Here is an 18269-nt window from a genome sequence, read left to right on the forward strand (position 1 = left end):
ATTTTATCTGCATATCTAATTCAGCCACACTGTGTGTTTTACTACAGCATCTGAGTAATTAAACTCTATTATTATCAAGTGAAATTCACCTTATCCAGAGCAGACTGGATGGTGCACATTTAATGAGTGACTTTGTAATAACTTTTTCCTTATTACTCAGTGTGAGGTCTCCAGCTCTGCAGCTGGAACTCTGTTTAGATCATAAAATAATTTTTTTCACAATCTTTCCAGTGCCTCCACCATTATTGTGTTCTATGGGTATCAGTGCTTGGTTTGAATTTTTTTTTAGTAATATCCTCCCAAGATACCAATTGTTTATCTGTGTTTTACAAATAAGGAAGTGGGACACAGAAGGGTTGAGATCTTATGTGAAACCACATTCTGGGTACCTGATCTGAGATGCCACTGGTTTCTCTAAGCATGATGTATTTCTCTTGATCCCATTCTAACCCCTCATTAAGGTAAGATACCACAAACAGAAATTTTCCATGAAAATCACTGTGAGAACCTGATGGTAAGGGCAGAAAAGGAATCCTACTGATGTGAGCAATGTTTAAGTGCCTTTACTATGAAAGTAATCTCTTTCACATGCAACCACCTGCCCTGTGCACCTACATCTTGTAGGTCTATCAGACAAGCAAGGGTCCCTGAGACAATTGTCTCCTTCATTACAAAACCTTGGTTCTGGTCCAGGGTAGCCTGAGTAACAAGGAGCCCAACAGCCCCACCTATAATTATGAAGCGAGCTTCCAAATACAATATCAAACACAAAGGCTTAAGGAATGTTAACTGCTGCATGTAGGACAAGCTCAAGTTAAAGTACTGACAGATTTATTTGTTCCAGTTGAAAAACCAAACAACATTCAATAAATTTTGTGTGTGATAGTAGCAAACAGTAATATTGCTACGGAGCACACACTGAGCCTCACAGTGTGAGGTTTCCTTGTTGGCCATCTTCTGTGGAGAGCAGACACAGAGTGTCACCGGTCTTCTCATTGTATGCACTAGTAAAACATTCACATCAAAATCATTTAGCATGTAGTTTGCAGCAAAACCACAACATGTGCTTTTTGCTATAGCATGTCCCTACATTTGCTACTTCTTAGACAGCAGAGTGTCTCATCTGATAGCTGGTGCAGAGTCCCCGTGCTGTCACAGGTGCCTGGAGCCACAGCAAGGCAAGGGCAAGAAGGATCCCCAGGAGGGTGCTAAATACACCTGGGCTGTGCCATTGACACTGCCAGCAGTGCCACCCAGGTCTGTGGTTGAAGTCTGTCTACACTATCAGTGTGATTAACTACACCAGCAACTTTTAATTACCTGCAGATGGGGTGGGAGTATGTGGGGAAATTGCTATCTCAGAGTAAATCATTGCCTCCCATCCTTTTATCCCTTATGCAATACAGATCACTGAGTCTGCCTACTGACAGCAACAGGACCAGGATTTCCTAAGCCTACTATTGGGGATCTAGTTCTGAAAATGATGGAAAATTCTGGCAGTATTTTGAACAGAGTTCTTCCAGCTGGAAGCCTTCAATTTTGATAAATGCTCTGTATATGTTGGCTTGATGGAAAGTGTTAAACTGGTGTAGGATCAGACTCATCACTGAGAACAGCACTGGTTTCCTTCTTCTGCCTGCACAACAACATATTTTTGTCTGATGCCATCAGGCTGTTTGAAAAGAAGCTAACCTCCTACTGGAGCCAGTGAAAGGAAGAAATGCAAAATGCACTAGGAATGGCTGGGTAAGTTTTTGAAAAAAATTAAGCCTGAACAATATTCTCATTCTTAAATACTTTAAAAACATGGATCAGTTGTAGCAGTTGATAGTGAAAGACTGCCTTAGAAGGAACTGAGGTTAATACCTCAGCTTTCTCATATGGGAGCTCAGTATTTTATAAAAATCAGGATTCCTCCAAAATTCTTATACATTCATACATATTCATATATCTCTCATTTCTGAAAGTTTGAGCCAGTAATCATAATAAACATGTTGCTAGCTTGCAAAATAGCAAGGAACCTTGAGTTCAGTCTTTTTAACGTTATTCTAGCAAAATTAAATTCTGTACACAAAGTTTCTCTTTGTCAAGAAAGTATTTATCCTAGAAGCACTGACATTAATTAAACACAATTTCTCAAAGTTATTTCATCTAAAAGCCCAGCTCTGCCACCTTAACTTTTATGACCCCTACCATCAACATGTGTGCTCATCCCTAGTAAGGAATGGTTTTGTGCCCATCTCAGCATATTTTTCTTTCTTTTCTTCCACATTTTCGCTCAGTTTTGTTAGCTAAGCAGAAGATGCATGTGGACTGCCCTCTGTGTAAACTGCCCAGCTACATACTGGCCTCCTGCCTGGCCAGCCAGTTCCTCAGCTCCTGGGTCAGCCAAATGCCTTGGGAAAGGGTTAAACTTCATGCCATGGCTCTTTCTGGATAAAGGAGTGGACAAAGATTTTCCATGTGACTCAGCCTCAGTTTTCATAAGGCATCTGCTCCTCTCTGCAATTTGGGTGATGTCCTGACTCTCAGGTTCAAAAGTTTCTAGAAGGGGAGTGACGGATTGACACAGAAGACTTTCAACTCCTCCAGCAACCAAGCCAGAAACATACTCTGCCAGGAATACTATGTGTTGATGAAAAGTTTTATGAAGAAGAACACACACGTATCTGAAACAGAAGGAAATAAGTATAAAAAAAAGCACAGCAAAGCCAGTATACAGAAACAACATATGCAATTACTTGAGTATATACCAAGAGAATTTTTTATACCACTTAGGGCACACCATACTGGTGTTTAAGAAGAAAATCCTCTTAGATTTCATCACACTAAAAATTTACCATCTGTTATATGGAAGTTTGTTTTTCCCTTTCGTTGTAATTAACTTTTTATTGAATTAATTACCCCAGGTGAGCTGGAAGCGGCTGTTCTACCTCACCTGGTGTGGCTAAGTGTACCCACGCCCAGCCTTGCCATTCACCATTCAGATGCAAATCGTCCTGCTCCCCACACGAAATCCTTGGCACACGCCCAAAAAGCCTGCTAGCGACAAAAAACAATAACATGGCAGGCAGCTGCTGCTGCACAGAAGGGAAAAAAGTTTTAGTGAAAAAGACATATATTTCCTGCTTGGTCATTTAAAAATGTGTATTTTACTGAACAAAGCAGGTGAGAAAATATTGCAGAAAAAGAGAGAGTGAATTTTAAATAACTTTTGCACGGCACCTACAGGACACTGACCCCTTTTGTGCATGACATTGAATAATTTTGCTGCTTTGATACATTATGCTTCTGTCTCTGTCTGTATGCATGTGTACACACAGGCACAAGCAGTGAAGAAAACCTGTCAAGAAATTAAAATAAAGCAGTGAGCTGAACTGGATTATGAAAGAGTTCTGTTAATTGCAGTAATATTATACTCAAACATATAAAAAAAGGTAGATGTCCTCATCTGAAGAGCCTGTCTGGAGATGATGAATTAATTCCATGCACATTTATAAATTGAGGTCACAAAAGAAATAGATGAAAGCTGCTTAAAATAAAATTACATATTGCATGCATGATTATCTCTCTATGAGACAGCAAGAAGAAATAATCTGTTGCTAAGTTTTATTTATTTTAGCTATTTACTAGATATTCCTTTGGTGAAGAGTAGAAGAGAAGATAATAGAATAGAGAGCAGAGTGGCAGAAGCCAGACCCTTGTGGACTGATGAGTACTACACCACATGGCACAATCCATACATTTTGAGAATGTCCTGAGATACTGTGGCAGCTTTTTGCAGTAAAAGCGGTTGCAATGGTTCTCATGTATGTGCAAAGCCCAGTACAGCAATATTGTCTTTATTACCCTTGAGAAAGCACATGCTGTTCTTTTTTTAGCAAGTCAGTACCTGTTCATGTACTTTTGCTTTTCGTTATTTTGATGTGTTTCTTCTCTTCCTCTTTAAAACCTGCTCAAAGCTTAGGTTAAAGCTCCCCTTGTTGAGAGACAGATGCAGGGATGAGGTTCCTATTATCTGAGTTGCTCATAACCAACAGAAGAAGCAACAAAATAGGATCATGCAGAACAGGCATACATGTCATCACTGTTACTGAAGTAATTACACATTTGGCACTGGTACAGGCTTTCTGCTTGCCAAAGCGCTGGATGGAAGTTTAGGAAGAAAATGGTTATCCCTATCCAGGGGAAAGCTGGTCAATCAATCCTTTATCAATTCCCCTGTCACAGCAGCTCAAGACTGTGGTTGACTTCCCAGAGAGCACATGGGATGTCTCCAGTTAGCTGACACACACTTCTGAGCATATCTATCCTGAAACCACAAGATCCTTGGAGGCAATGAGCTCCAGTGACTTGCTAGAAAGGGTAATTCCATAATAAGATGCTTTTTTGGTCTGGATGCAACATTGCAAAATGAGAAAAGATGCAGTCAGGAGAAACTCTAATCCACACAACAAACTTAATAGTATTAGATTTGCCAGCCACACTGACTTTTATGTTTTTCTGAGTACTAGTGTGGAGCTCAGGTTTTGACAGCAATTGTCTCAGTAACTGTTTGCTGGCTTGAGTTTGTCTTTGATTGTGTCACAACTAAAATGGAATAATGTGCTGAAATGATCAAAAGTGAGAAATGTGCGAGTAACAATGACCAAACCTAGCACAGAAAATGTGGGGGAGAGTTCTCAGAGCTGGTGGAACAATACTATTGCAATACACCACTGATGGGCCTCAAGCCAATATCTCCACACGATGCTGCAACACACAGCGTGGACGTAACAGCTCAGGGCAAGTTGAATCCCAGCACCTCTGCACCACATCATTGCACAGCACAGACATGCCAAAGAAGTCAACAGGGGGCCAGCTGGCACAGCAGCTGGCACACATACTCTTACCTGGCTGATAAACCCTCAGTGGCAGTGTAAAGGAAAACGATGACACAAGGGACACCAGCCCCCACCATGAGCACAATTAAACTCAATATCAAATCACATGAAAACTCTTACATGCCTCTTATTTATCCTCTTCTACCCAAGCTATGCATAGCAGTTATTTGTGACTTCATTTATTTTAAGACTCATCCCCTGAACCAGTTGCTAAACCAAGGTGACCAAGCAACCACTCAGGTAGGGAATAGGATCAATAGGATTACAGATCTGGTTAAAGTGAGCTCTCAGAACCTGCAATAATTAGGTTGCCTGGGGATTCAGTTTCATGCCCAGCCCACCAGCATCATTGGAGAAAATGGTAACTCTGCTGGAAATTTGTCTTCTCTTTCTTATAACCACTTCAGGAGATTTCTCTTCTCTCAAGCACAAGTTTTGTGATCATAACCACAGAAATACCATCCAAAGGGTGGAGAAAGCAGGCAACCCTGGACTAAATCCTTCTTTGTCTTGTATAGAAACTGACACATGCACGGTAAACTGTAATTTTTATTATATTTAAAAGCTACTTAAAGATCATATTCACGTGCTGTCAAACATGTTATTAATTTTGATAAGGCAAGTGCGAATACAATTTCACCCTTATTACACAAATGTGTGAAAGGACAGCTAGGGCATTCATCACACCAAAAATTAGTCACATGTATTTCCATGTAAAAGCTATTTAAGTGGATGTGTAAATCTATGTGACTATGTATGCATTCTATACATTTAATATATATTTTCATAGATACATTATATGTATCTCTACAGATAGCCTCCATATTTATTTAAACAGCTATTTATATATCTGACCTATGTGATTTTTGCTCAGTCTTTCTAGGCCTTAATATACACAAATGTGACTTATATTACTATGACTTGCCATTTATTTGTAAGAAAACTTTGTACTTAAATATAGGACTCATCCTAAATAGAGAAAAAAAATAAAAACTTAGTGTGAATTTGACTGTGAAGGAAACAACAAAACCTTTAGAGACAGGATTTTTCCAGCTGTTTATTAACATTAATAGATTACATTTTGACATGTCACAAATAGAATAGAATCATAGAATGGTTTGGATAGGCAGAGACTATGGGCAAGGATTTCCTGAAGGAGATTAGGTTGTCCAGGGCCCCAACCAACCTGGCCTTGAACGCTTCCAGGGAGGGGACATCCTCCACTCCTATGGGCAACCTGTCCAAGTGCCTCAGCAGCCTCATAGGAAAGAATTTCTTCCTAGTCTAAAACCACCCTCTGTCAGTTTAAAGCCATTATCCCTTCTCCTGTCACTGCCATCCTTGTAAAAACTCCTCCATGGACTTAAGTTAAACTCCATCAACTTCACCAGAAGCAAGGAGTTGCAGTCTTGAAGCTCCACTTTGTGGAAGAGTGTTGGATACACTAAGTCACAACACCTGCATGCATTCATGTCTAAGCACCACCAAAAGGCAGGTGCATGAGCAGCTAAACAGGAGCTCTTCAGCTGCACTCAGTGGAGGCTTTGACATGCACTGAATAAGCTGCTGAGTGAGACCCACACACTCCTGACTGCAGTGCACATTTTGAGCTTAGTTTGAATCCAGGGAACACTGTCTCAGTCAAGGGACTCCATGCTCCAGCTAGTTTCCACCATTCATATGACTAAAAATTACCCTGCTGAACCACCCCTTGGTCTCCTACCATGTTCAAGTTACCAAAGTATGAGTTGTTTGATAAGGTTCAGGTGACTCATAAATTATACCAGAATGATAAATCTAAGGCATTTATGCTGCACAGATAACTTTTTGAAGAGGAAATTCCACAAACTATAAAGATGTATTGTTCTTTTAAAATCTTCCTTTCCAGAAGTTTATACTGATTTTGGCTACTATCTCTAGCTAAAATACAGAGAGTAAAAAGTCCAGGGCTATGACAAGAACAACTTGGCTTCTGAAGGAGCAGTATTTGCTTCCAGTTATTACAAAATTGTATGCAACTAGTACAGCTTACAGCGTTCTTCATTCATACAGAGGGCTTTCAATGAAGTATGTTTACATATTGTTTTCCTAGAGAAACATTTCAATAAAAGCAAAAACATAGCAATGATCCTGTAAGTAAATAAAATTATTTACTCTAACTGCACATGAATGGTATTATTACTGTGGCAAAATCCACTGAACCCTGGAAACCCACTGGAGATGATTTCCGATATGCAGGGCTGATGGGAGTAGATGCAGGCATATCCCAGAAGGTTGCTAAGGAACTAGCAGATATATGCATTTTTTGCAGAACTGACATGTAAAATATATCCCTGATTCTCGGATCAGGCAAACTGAGAAAGCTATGTGGAACGAGATACTCACAACAAATTCTCCTTATTTCCCTTAATCAAGAAACCCCTGAGAACTATAACTATGAATAATTCAACCTTTCACTAACATTTGGTGCAATTAATAACAGTACTTTAAAGCTGCTAGCTTTGTTTATCTTTTTATGCATAATTAAAGGGTGTTGATATTTTAAGTTTGCAGCCAAGGAGCAAACTAGGTTTGGTTTTGCTGGCAGCAGCTGCTCCTGGCTTAACTACGATGTGATAACCTGATATTGCCCCATCTCAGCACATGCTGTGCCCTCAGCTTTCTTCTCTGCCACCACTCCTGTTCATGCTTAATTGTGCTGGAGTTCTGTGCTCTGTCTGAATCTGTCTAGCTGACTGTCTTCTTCCTCCTCCCCTCTTCTTTGCCACACATACATTAGCAGCTTGGAGCTGTGGTCAGAACTTGCCTAATTTTCTCAGGGGTACCAGTGACCCAAGGCATGATTTTTGAAAAGCGATTTTCTGTTTCAGGCTTTTCAACAGTTTCAGATGCATATGCAAAATAAAGAAATACGAAAAACAGACCAGTTTTTCTGTTTTAGCTACCAGTGCACTAGATTTTCTGCTCCTGCGATTAAATGGATCCCTGGCTTCCAAAGTATAAATGAGGTCCAGAAAAATTTCTTTTTAAAAATATGTGCTCCAAATTTCTATGGTGCTACTACATGCTTTGTCATTTCAGTTTTCTTTTGTCTCATCAGAGAATCCCTCTAGCAGATTACTTTATCGCTTTTGCTGAAAGGAAACTCTCCAACAAAGTCTCTAGTAAGAGATTTCAAATAATTTTCCACTACTCCCAGTGTTTTTACTTATTAAAAAAAAAAAAAAAAAGTGAAAAAGTGATTTCTAATCAACTGAAGTGTTTTGATTCTGGGGTAAGGTGGCTAACAACATCCAGTAATTTCTCACTTTCTTGTGAGAGCAGACTTTGTAAAAGCAAAGTGATTACAGGTAGTAGGTACATCCAGTTAGGAACTACAGCACTCAGTTACATGTATTCACACTCACAATTTGGTTCCCAACTTTTCCTGTTTTTCTGGTGATCACATAGCCCATATTCCTGAAGCCCTTTGAAGTGTTTTCAGAGATGTATGGATGATTGAATTATCCCTGTCAATCTGAGAAAGATTTTCTCATCAATGGTGGAATAAGGGAGAAGGGAACATGGTGTTTTCTGTCGACCCAGTCTGGTTTTGTGCTTCAAGACAGTTCAGTGGGTAGAGAAATAACACATTTTGTTTTCATTCATTATGTTCATACTTTGGCCTATGCTTGGAGAGAGAAGTCTATGTTCAACTATGTATATCCATGGTTCCATGCTTTGAAAGGTTGTTAAAGGGTCTGAATACCCATGAAACTAACTGAGCCCAGCCAGAACTTTGGGACAGAAAATAAAAGTTAATATTCTCAAACATGACAATGTCTTACAGAATCCAAAGTCCCAGTTACAAAATGTCACAGGATCATAAATTAAAAAGCAAACAAACAAACCAACCCCACAACCAAACAACCAAAACAAACAAACAGCAACAAAACAAAAAAACTACAAACAAACAAACAAAAAAAACAACCCACTAAACAAAAACACTAAACAAAAAAATTTCAAACTTTAGGGAATGATAGAATTCTGAGCCCTTAAAAGGGCTAAGATGATAAAGGAGCTTCATATGGTGACCTGGTTCCTAAATCTCTGAGTAACATTTGAAATAGGTTTTGGTTCTAGAGGTCAGTTAGCTACCTCAGAATATTTTTCTCCCAGATACTAAATATGTGATTAAAGAGTCAACTGCCTGTAAGGCTATTGGCTTGTTTCCCTTACCCAGGAAGGACTAACATCCTGCCAAAATCTTTTTCAGGCTTTTCCCTCAGGCTGACTTTATTAATTCAGGGGGGAAGGAAAAAGAAGAAAAGAAAAAGAAACCATCTCTCACAAAACATGAGCTGCAGGGGCCATTTTCCCAGGCTGCAGCTCTCCTTGCTCCAAAGCCAACATCTCCCCTTTTATTCCTCATCTTAATGAGCTTTCTCAACTCTTGGTAAGCACTGTCTGACCTAAATGAGTCAGGGAATGGGCAGAAGTTTCCACCTCCTGGGGCCCTTGACCCTTAACGTGGCTGCCTCTCCTGCTGTCATGCCTGACCTCAAACTCCAGGACTGGCATTAAGCTCTTTAGGAAATTAGCACAGTAGACATATAGTTAAGTACCTACTTGGATATCCAATTTCTTGCTTCTGTTTTCGAAAACTTGCCTGCTGTTCCCTCTGCTGTAAGGCAGGATGTGGTTATTGCTGGCATTAAATGCTGTTCTGCATCCTTAACTTCCCATGGAAGGGGAAAAGTGAGTGAGGCACTCCACAGAGTGGAAGCCAGGTGCTTGTATGAAGCTGTCAGCTTGCTTAGCATTAGGTACCAAGGGCTGTGTGGGTACCAATACATATTTTATGAAGTTATTGCTGCTTCTGTTGTAGCATTTCTGCTATGTTTCCCTAAATAGAATAATTGGCCAGTTTGCTCAAAATGTGGCCTCAGTCTCTAGAGGGCAGGTAGAACAGAGACCACGTTATTACAGTGGGCCACAGCCCGGCACTCTGTCATTTAGATGTCATGAAGCACAAAAATGGATGTTACACAAATATCAGTGTGGGCAGAACAAAGGCCCCATTCTATAGATGGCCAGCAGTTCACACAGTTTAAGGGGAAGTGCTCTAAGTCACGATGATGTATGGAGGTGAAAAGCATAAAAAGGCCAAGTTTGAGCTCCCAAGGGCTGCCAGTGTTTCCCAGGCTCATACAAGCAGGTGCCAAGCAGAGCAGTAACAGCCTTCAAAGAGCTACCCTTCCCCCATCCCAGATTCACTGTTACCTTCTGCTTTGGGATGCTGAAACCTCCTTTGGTAGTCTGTTCTCCACAGCCAATATGTTCATACATTTATATACCAAATATTTCCCTCTCAGTACCTGCCATGCCTATATCACACCTTAACAGCAACTTGCATTTCCTTTTTGTAGTGCAAGGATGTCTCCACCTTCAGTCCCAAGGCCTGAGAATGCCTCTAGCTCATTGTAGTTTACGTTGAAAGAGCAGTTATACAGCACTGATATTCTCAGTAATTGCAGAAGAAGGATCATGCAATACAGTGGTTTTTTGTGTTAAATAGACCTCTATGTCTTTTAATGCTGGAGAAAGGAAATATTTTTCACTTTTTTTTTCTTTTTTTTTTTTCTTTTTTTTTTTTGTTTTAATCTTTCTTTGCTGACATTGAATTTAATAGGAGGGAAAATTTTAATGAAATTCAAAGCAGGTCTTTTTTGAAGCTAGCGCAAGAGATCAAAAAACATACCCTATGCAGGCAATAACTTTTAGCTAGAACAGCTGGGAAGGTTTGATCAGATTCTAGTTCTCCCAATGGAGAGAAGAAAGCCAAAAAGACAACCTAGAGAGGAAAAAAAGGATTTATTTTTGAAGGTATTGTTCTAGTTCCTTCCCACATGCATCTCCACAAGGGCAATAAAAGCAAATGTCTTCCTGCTCCTTGTTCCTACCACGACTTTGAGATTTTGTGTCATTTGACAAGGGTTATCGTCACTTAATAATTTCTAGAGTGCATTAGGTGAAAGTGGCACTTTGCAAACAATTTGCAAATATAGATTCCACCTGTCCCAAGTGCTAGGGACAACTCTTTACAAACCCAGTGGCTCCGCAGTTCACGTTTATTCCACAAGGGTCAGGAGCTCTCAGGAGCCGGCACTGTTTCAGCTGGATCAGGCTCTGAATGAAGTCAATGGGATTTTTGCCAACGACTTCATTAGTTGAAGGCACGAGATATAATTCAGAGGACCAGGATGTCAGAGCCAGCAGGACAAGCTTAGAAGGGAGACAGTAACACATGAAAAGGAAAAACCGGCAGAATGCATAACCCTTCTGTTTGAGGTGGGACTTCAGTAGCTTGGGAGATAATAACTGGAATGAGGGGTGGAGAGGGAAGACTGCAGGAACAAATCCATCTTGTGATACATCCTTGACTAATTCCTTTGACTTCAGCAAGAGTTACTGGCCTGAGTAAGGTGAGGATTTAGAGGTGCATGTTCCTACACAGCAGAATGCATGAACTGTAGACATTTACAAGCATTTCAGACTAACACCCAGCCTGTTAAAAGCAGGAAACTGGCCACTTGGGATTAACCTTGCAGTATGATGTTCATTATTCACCAGCATGGCAATCCAAAAGAGACTGACTATGAAGTCTGATATTCATTAAATTGCAGTACAGCATCTCTGAGGTGGCCCATGGTGCAGCCCTGCGTGTGTGCATTTCTCTGTGTGCACTTACGTACGTGTACTATAAAATATGATGGCAAGAGGGAGGGACGTCTGTTTTAGAAAGGACACAAATTCAGCAGAAGCAGTGGCTGGCCTTGCAGGGATCTCTGGTAGAGATGCCAAGTAATGCTTGGCTTCCAGGTCAGACAATTTTTTTTTATCCTAAATCTACTCATGCAAAGACACAGCTTATAGCTTGCAGATGGCTCATTCTGCTGATTTGCCAGTATTCACACTCAGAGTGTGGAATTATATCACATGAGCAAGGGGATTGCTGTCTTTTTTCATTGCTTTGTTATTGCAGGCAAAAAAATACAGCTAACCAGAAAATAAGAAAAAGGGGGGTACTGAATCATTATTTCTGGAGAGATTTTAAAATTTAATTTAAAAAGACAAGGCAAACATGAGCTCCCAGTCAAACACTGTCTCTTACTCATATGTTTATCAAGACAGCCAGAAAATGAGGATGGATTATATATTTTAAATAAAGCATCCAGTAACACTACTAGGCAAAAGTTTTTTCTCTCACTTGGATGTTTACTTGCATTTTTTCATACTTAGAAAAATTCCCTGAACAATGATAATCATTAAGAATAATTGCTAATGTTATAAATACTAAGAGTCTCAAATTAATTAACAACAGCAAGGAAAAAAAAATTAGTATGAATGCTTAAATTCAGTTCCCGAAAAGGAGAGACACAATCTATTTACACAATATTATAATCAATTTGGAAATCTCTGTAGAGTTGCACTTTTGTAAACCAGAAGTGATTGTATTAATTTATTCAAGTTATCTAGGGATTATACCAATATAGCACAGAAAGGCTGACCTGTGAAAGATGTAGTCTGTAAAAAAACACAGAATAAATCCATTGCTGTAATTTGATCTAAAGAAAAAAGGTTAATATTTTGTCGTTTGGAAAATTATTTGGGTTGATAAAAGCTATTCACACATTTGTGATGAAGTAGTTGGATATTTTCATCTGAAAAATGCATTTTTTAAGAGGGAAAGGCTGAGTGTTTCACAACAGCTGCAAGGCAACAGAAATATGGCGCCACAAGAGATATTTCTGCAAAGGGCCACAAAGATGATGAAGGGACTAGAGCATCCCTCCCATGAGGAAAGGCTGAGACAGATAGAACTGTTCTCTTAGAGGACAGATGACTCAGGGGGGCTCTTATTAATGTACATAAATACCTGTGTGGTCTTGTAAAGGACCCAGGTTCTTTCCAGTTGTGACCAGTTACAGGACAAAAGGCAGAAGTATAAACTGAAACACAGGGGGTTCTCTCTGAACATCAGGAAACAATTTTCACTGAGGAAAAGGTGAGGATGACTGAGTAGTGGCACAGGTTGCCCTGAGAGGTGGAAGATTCTCCACCCTTGGAAACACTCAAAAGCTGTCTAGAAACGGTCCAGGGCAGCTTGTTCTAGAGGACCCTGTTTAAGCAGATGGGCTGGACCAGATGACCTTCAGAGGCCCCTTCCAACCCCAGCCAGACTGTGATTCTGTGATTCATCATTTCACAGCATTACAGAATATTTGTAATTGGAAAAGACTCACAAGGATCATCAAGTCCAGCTCTTAAGTGAATGGTCCATATGGGGACTCAACCCACAACCTTGGGGCTGTCAGCACCACACTGTAACTGAGATAATCTCAGTTTTTTGTGTTTGGGTTGGTTTTGGTTTTGTTGTTGTTTTGTTTGTTTGTTTGTTGGTTGGTATTTTTGGTTGTTGGCTTGTTTCTGAAAGATGTTATTCAACTAAAATGAGCCCTTTTTTGGGGGGTGAGGAAAGTGGTAAGGAAGAGCAAAGAGATCCTTTCAGCCCCAGTCTTAGAGTACTAGCTTAAGCTTCCTCAGTTATGGAACTTATGAAGCCCTGATGCACCATAAAGTTACCCCTGTAACTGTGATGGTCACTGCCCCAGACATGTCAGAGGCCTACAGACAGACAGGCAGACAGACAGACAGACCTGCTGATGGGAGGTCTAGCTCTCCAGGTCAGAGGTTGCCCAGAATGCCTGATGCCTCTTAACAAGGTTGGGCTGACGAACAGTTCTTTTGCAGAAACTGTGCTGTGGCTGAGGAGCTTCATCACCAGGATGACATGTACAGGCTACACAGTACTCACACAAATGAGCAGGACATTGACCTGTTACTTTCAAAGATGTTACAGTCTCAGGACTCTTGGGAGTCTGGAACCTCCATTGTTGCAAAGAAGCAGGTGGACTCAGAAGACTGCAGGGGAATTAGCCAAAGGACTGCTAGCCAAGGGCCCGATGAAGACTGGAAGCAGGTCACAGCACATTCCAGGAGGAAGGTTCATCCTCCTTCTCAGAATTTGTATAGTAGGAATAGTACTTTCTGCAACAAGTATGAGGCTCTGAAATCAGGCAGCCAGACGACTGATGAAGTGGGCAGAGGTCATACAGGGATGGTGGGGTGTCCTAAAACAACAATACCTGTGGCCCTCATCACAACCTCCTCTATTAAGAGGAAAAGAAAGAGAGTTTTAATAGGACACTCCCTTCTAAGTGGAACAGAGGGCCTGATGTGCAGACCAGACACAACTCACAGGGAAGTCTGCTTTCTTCCAGGGGAGATAAGGGACATTACTGAAAAACTCTCCAGTCTAGTAAGGTCCTCTAATTACTATTCACTACAGGCTGTTCAAACTGGCAGTGACAAAATCAAAAAGAGAAGTCCAAGGTCAATCAAAAGTGATGTCAGGCCCCTGGGATGATTGGCAGAAGGGATCAGGAGCACAGGTAGTAATTTCTTTGATTCTTCTGGTAACAAGGATAATATTGATAGGAATAGGCAGATCCATCGGGGCAATGCATGGCTCTGAGGTGAGTGTCAGCAGGAAAATTCCAACTCAGCATATTCTGTGATACTGTAAAATTATTTTATTCCTTTTCCTCCATTTATCCGACAAACTGAAAGATTAAACTGTCCCTTCTCTCATCATCACTGTAATCTGGTGTGATCCCTTATTCAGTTTTCATCTCCAAAAAATTCCCTAAAATAATTGCTACTAGCAAACCCCCTGTTAGACCCAATCCCCTTCTTTTTGTCTGTACTTCCATATCTTTGGCCTTGAGTATATACTGAAGGGAATTAATTTAACCAAGCTTGTATGCTCAGTTTGATTATACGTGCACGTGGCAGCACAGAGTGGCCAAAAATTAAACAGAAGAACCAGCGATCCCTGGGTGCTCCTTGGCTCATTAGGAATCATTAGCCAGGGATATTTTAATGTAATAATATAACAAAAAAAAAAAAAAAAGTGTATTCTTGACTAGTTAAGACTGAAGTTTATTTGGACAACTTTGCAGGATTTTGTCAGACCACATGTGAGAAGAAAAGAGCTGTTGAGCAAACTCTATAATGATATGCAGGATAGATGCATTTGCAGGTGTTGGATTCCAGGTGATGCTAAATGTAACACAGGACAACAGACTGAAGTGGCAGTAACTTTATATTTATGTTTCCATAATTCTTAAGAGAACCAGTCCTGTGGTTGACATCTCCATGGCAATCAGCATCCTACAAAAATTAATATGATGATTAAAGCTGCAACAAATTACAATTGCAATATAAAGAAAGTTATTAATGTTTAACAAATGTATATCCAGGGAGCAAAAAAAAGAAACACGGAGAAAATATTCATAAGAAGGATAAGAAGTGGAAAATAGATTTAAGTTTATGACATTTGGAGAAATGTAGGAAGGCAAGGAGAGACTTTGAAATGTAGGCAATAGAGTGGCCCTGAAAGTTGCTGTTGAATTTCTCCTATAAATGAAGGGCAGAATAAAAGACATCATAGGAATAGTTTGAAAATTAACTTAAAAGCAGTGGAACATAAACTACAAAACCTTAAAAACCAGCATATCTGTCCAAGCAATACAAATAGAAGGTGTGCCATGGTTTAATTAAAAGGATAGAAAATTCATATCTGCAGCATTACCTGTAACAGCACAGAATCATATTTGTCTAGAGAAATTACAAAAGAGAGAAGAAAATACTGAACCACCACATGATAAAAGTCCGGACAACAGTAAACAGCTTTTAAAATAGAGAATAAGCACATGACTTTAAATTGTTACACTGAGAAAATCAGCAAACTTGCAGCCTTGAGAAGGTCACTGTAGAGAAAAGATCAAGTGAAAGAAAGTGACCATTTGTGAATCTGCGTACAAAGGAGTAAGCAAAAGAAAGGAATGATACAGAATACTCACCTAAGAGAAAAAGAAGGGAACAAAGTTTAAGGAAATGTGTACCCAGGGAAGAAGAAGAGGATAAGGAAGTAGGGAAGAGAGAACAGCAGATACAAGGAAAAGTGAAAGAGCAACTAGGAATTCATGCAAGTAGCAAATGCACTATACTAAACCAAGTTATATACAGAAAGTATTTTTTCCAATACTATTTTCAAAATCTGTCTTCTGTTACAACAGCCTTGCTGAGAGATCTTGAAACGTGAGAAGGTAAGCCTGTGAAACTCTGTTAAAATCCTGTAAAACTGTTAAAATGCAGTCTAAAATACAAAGATATCATATAGATTCTGCTCTGAGAGAAGAAAATTACCCTATTTGATAAGCACAAACTACTTGGAGAGAATTTTGATACATCCCTTGTCCAAGAAAGAAAGCATCAATAGTCAAATAATTTCCAAATTCCATTAAAAATATATATTTAAAGAGAGTATTGGGTCTCCTTTTCCCCCTATTTTTATCTATGCCAGGTTACCAATCCCTAAAGAGGATAATCGTTTCTGGAGCACTCCTTTGGGAGATTTCAGCTAGGTGTGGCCTAATTGTGAGATGTGCCGCCACATGAAAGCTTCTGCAGGGCAAGGAACAGAGATTATGTTCACATTTAAATCATTCTGTGGTAGGCAAAACAGCGGGATTTGTAACCTGAAATGGCTACAGCTCCCTTCCAAATAGGGTTTAAGTGACAAAGTCAAGTCGGGATATGCAGAATGAGGAAAATGCATCAAATAATCCATGTGGAAAATCACATCCAAACGCCCTCAACTCCAGTTGTGAAAACTCTTGAGAAGCGTAATGAGAGACTGGGGATCAACAGGGCTGTGGAAAATAATGAACAATGACAATGAAGCAGCCTACTCTAGAGTCAGATTTCTGATCTGTAGCTCTTCTTGTTGTCCCTGATTCATGATCCTCTTTACCCATCTGTGAGAGGAACAGGGTTATTTTACAGGGTGGGGGATGTGAACCTTAATTTGCTAACATTTCCAAAAGAATTGTGAGATCCTGAGATGAAGGGGCCAAATTTAATGCTCATTGTTTAGGCTCTAGTCTGTCTGTGCTCAGACAGAACTCCCACTGAGACTGGGAGCTGAACAACAATTCCCGAAGTTGGTCCATTTTTCCTAGGAAAATGAGACAGTTGCAAAGTACAGTTAGTTTGCCACATTCATTCAGTACCCTGGAGATACAGCATTATGGTTAGTTACACATCTCAGAAAGCTTCTTCAGCAATATTGCAATGGCTTTGAATTCTTACAAGGCTGTGCAGTCCAAGTAAAACAAAGCTGCTGGCAAAAGTAATAAGCCAGCACTCCACACCTGATTAAACAGCATTGTTTTTAGGCTAGCACCACGCCAAGTTCTCCTGTCAGCGTGGATGCACAGTATCCGAGAGCTGCTTAAAGTTAAGCTTTAACCACAGCAGCAGTGAGCAACTTTCTCTGTGAGCAGGTATGCCTAACACTCTTCCTAAACTCAGCAGTTTTCAGGAATCGTGCCCCTCTCCACACACACACACACACACACACACACACAAACACACACACAAAACAAAACAAAACAAATCAACCCCAACAAACCTTTCTCAGATCCAAAAGGTGATGGAATGTAAATAAGGTAAACTGAGCCCTTAAATGATCTGCACATGCACACACCACCTACAGCATTTTTGGTTGCTAACTGTAAGCAGCTGCCAATTTCCCTCTAATGCTCAGACGACTTGCTAACTGATCTGCAAGTCCCAAAAGTGTGTTATCTTTAATGTGCCTCTAATTTTGCTAAGAGCCTACTATTTATAGTGTATCATTTATGTACTTATTTACCTTCAACTAATTAAAGCTATCATTTAAAATAAAATGCAGTGGAAAAGAGAAGAACACACTTTTCTTGTGTGTGAGTGTGTGTTTGAGTGTGTGTGTAGAAAACCCAATCTGTTCACTTAACTGGATGAATGTTACAAAAGTTCTGTTTTGCTTGGAAAAGCAATGCATGAGTAAAAGCTCCAAAACCCTAGCATTATTATCTCTAATTACAACTGGCAATATGTGGCAATCATAATTATTCATTTATGCAAAATAGCTTACAGTGTGTCTCATTTTTTATTCCCTGTTAAAGGATGGCTTGACAAAAGAAGAAAAAAAAAAGATTATAGTGCTGAACATAATTGTGCTAAATGCTCAGTCATTTTGTTTAAAAAATACTACAAAACTAAACTGCTATTTCTGCAGACAGAAAATGATTTAGCAAAGATATATAGTATACTCTGTAGGTGGCAATCCATCTAGAAAACGTATTTCCCTGAAAAGGAGAGATATTTCACTAAAAAAACTGAAGAGCATGACTTTTGAAGGAAGAGGGAGAAAAAGAAAGAAAAGAAAGAAAGAAA

At 39.8% G+C, this 18269-nt stretch overlaps 1 long non-coding RNA gene across 1 annotated transcript; it reads left to right on the plus strand.

The window, feature by feature from the left end:
• The first annotated feature begins 176 nt into the window (after positions 1–176).
• LOC117243909 lies at positions 177–3385 on the plus strand. The gene is made up of 2 exons (XR_004495956.1): positions 177–1746; positions 2283–3385. It is a non-coding gene; the product is annotated as an uncharacterized LOC117243909 (long non-coding RNA).
• Positions 3386–18269: the final 14884 nt, after the last annotated feature.

Source organism: Parus major, chromosome 2, assembly GCF_001522545.3.
Source record: "Parus major isolate Abel chromosome 2, Parus_major1.1, whole genome shotgun sequence".
NCBI lineage: Eukaryota > Metazoa > Chordata > Aves > Passeriformes > Paridae > Parus > Parus major.